Below are 2,901 nucleotides of genomic sequence, written 5' to 3' on the forward strand. Positions count from 1 at the left end.
CAGCAGATACAGCCACTTGGCTTCGTGGCTATGGACTTGTCATGTCTTCTGTGTATTGTTCACATCACTTTATAGATCTTTGCAGTCAAATAAATATTATTTTATTAGAAACAAGTGATTTAAACTTTGCCTAAACCGTCTCTGTGAAGAAGACAATTCTTATTCCGTGTTCACCCATTCACTGGAGCACAGAAAGCAAGTCGGAGAGGCAGAGACCAGGGGCCGAGGAGCAGCCAGGGCCATGGTTCCTCTCTACTGTGTCCTTGTGAGAGCTAGAAGGAAGAGCTCTTCCTCGGGGCCCGTGTAGCCCTGAGCCAGGACACAGGGCTTGGGGAGAAGAGTGGGGCTAAGTTCAGCTCATCCTTGTTGCCTTGGCCTTTGCGCAGGGCATGAAATACACAACCATACTCTGGGCCATAGGAAGGAGGAACCAATGAGGCCAAAATGATTTGGAGGAGACAAGGAACAGACCAGCAGTTATGTGCAAAGTAGAAAGGCAGAAGCCAGGACAAGAGTCTGGAAAATAAATGTCTACACTGGTTAAAAGACAGCAAGACTGGGGCTTGAACAGCGCTTAAGTCTGAGCCTTTGCCTCTCGAGGCTGGTGGCCCCCATGAGCTTCCTGACTATCTGGTCTCCTTGAGTTCCTCCTAAGTGATGGGCCTTAGGCCAGAGGACCAAGAAGCTGTTCCGCGTAGACGAGGCTCCTTTCGTTCTCACCAGTGTTTTCCTGATGAGAGTTCAATGTGCAGTTCACATGGCGTTCTAGTCTCACATGAAGGTACAACACTCATGCTTCATCTTCCCCGATAGAAGGGCGCGATTTATTTGAGCAATAAAGAAAAGCGATTTCTGGACGCGTTCACATTTAACGTGTCCCATCCGCTTGTCCGAACGTGATCCAGGTTTGGAGGGGCTCAGGGTCATTGCCATCTGGCCACTGCTGGGTGCCTGTGTGAAAGGCTTTTGAGGTCTTTTTGCACAGAGACACCCACATCACAGAAACCACTGTGGTTTTGGCACCAAGCAACATCTTTGTTGGGAATTTCAGTGATAAAGTTAAAGATGAGTTAAAGGGTATAAATTATTCCTGGAGGAATTTTCTTGCGGGAAAACTCATTGTAGGGTCTCAGAAGGGAAGGACCCACACTGTCATCGTGTCCTTGTGTTCTGGTGATGACTAGAAGCCCTGGTTTTCCTGCCAGCCACTCTCAGAGATCTAAGACTCAGAAACCCCTTTTGGCCAGTGTGTCCAGATTTATTTTATTCTAAAATAAGGATGGCTGTAACTGATCTATCCAGAGGTCCAGAGTGTTGTTCTTAGCTTAACCAAACTCAAAATGATCCCCAGATTTGTGCATACACACAAAAAAGAAACTATCTGGGTCTATCTTTTACAGAATACACTCTTCCGGGTGAGTGGGTATGCTAAGAATGACAAATTAACATTTAGGACAAGGGTTTATTTCCAGTTCTTACGTGTAAATCACTCAAAACAAAGTGGACAACCAAAACAAGTTTTCTATATACAGAAGACTGATGGTACGTAAACAATGGATCTCAGTAGAATACAATGAGAAGGGATAATGGATTCCCACCACACCTTCTAAACAAGGTGTCCGTATATTCTGGTTCCGGCTTTACACTTGCTGTCCAGGTATAATTTTCATAGACCAAGTATAATTTCTTACTCTGAAAATGTATCCTACTTTGGACGGTGGGCATCTTACCTCTAGTGCACGTTGTAGAATAGTCCTTACTGACCCTGGATGATGTCTCAGGCGATCTCACCAAGAGCTTTCCTGGTCTCTTTTGGGGTTTAGTACCCACATTTCCTATCTATATCATTTCCAGATTGAAGCTCCAGGTAAGATGGAGTAAGCACACAGCCCCCTACCTTTCCCACTCACTGTAGCTATGAAACCTGAATAAAGTGCATATAAAAATCAGTTTGAGGATTTTGAAAAGTACATCAAAGCAGGAAGATTGGAGAAGACAAGAATTCAAAGTTCCACGATTTTATTTTCCTCCAATATCTCTTAGTTTAGACTCAGCACAGTCCAAAACCCAGGAGTGGACCTTAGTGTTAACTCTAGTTCCAGAAGAAGCCCTCTAGTTCTGCCTTGAAGACTGGGAAAGGTGTTTCCTAACACTCCCGTACAGTTTCCTTTCTATATTCTCTTCCTTCCTAGCCCCTGTGCAATCCTGTGTTGGCATCAGTGACACCAACAAAAGCAGAGAAAAGAGGGGTCCTCAAGAGCCTATATCTCTCTAGGAGGGAGAATTGTCCATTTTGATACAAGGAGCTGTGGTCTCAAGGTGAGGCAAATCTCTATTGATTTTTTTTTTTTTTTTTTTTGTCTCTCTTACCACTTGGCTGGGGAGGTGGAAGCAGTGGGGGGAAGTGCACTGCAGGGTGGAGTACTTAACGCACCAGCACTCTTGCCAGAGAACTACAGAGAGGAAGACAAGAGACCTATAGAACCTGAAAGTACTGTGCAGAGTGCTGACAGCGAGGAGCTCGGGAAAGCAAACCTGTAAAGCTGCTTACAAACTCCAAGGCTCATCCCCAAGCTGCACATGCATGAGTCTGACCCCAAATAGAATCCCATAAACTCTGAGAATTAAACTATAGGATAGACTGCTTCCTGAGTTCCAGGGACAAGTCTAAATAGAACTGAAGGACAGTGAAATAGAACTGACATTGAAACCACAAGGCTGGTTAGAATTTTGGGCTTGAATCCAACTAGGTCAGTTGCCTGCTTAAACAAAAATAGCGTTGTACATAGGATTTCAACAAGGTCCAGAGTTGCATGACATAATATTTTAAATATTCGGGATACAATCCATCGAAAGCAAAATGTGATAACCTTTTCTGATGGAATTTTCGATGTAGGTAGG

The sequence above is a fragment of the Grampus griseus genome, assembly GCF_964374135.1.
Source record: "Grampus griseus genome assembly, chromosome: 15".
Lineage (NCBI taxonomy): Eukaryota > Metazoa > Chordata > Mammalia > Artiodactyla > Delphinidae > Grampus > Grampus griseus.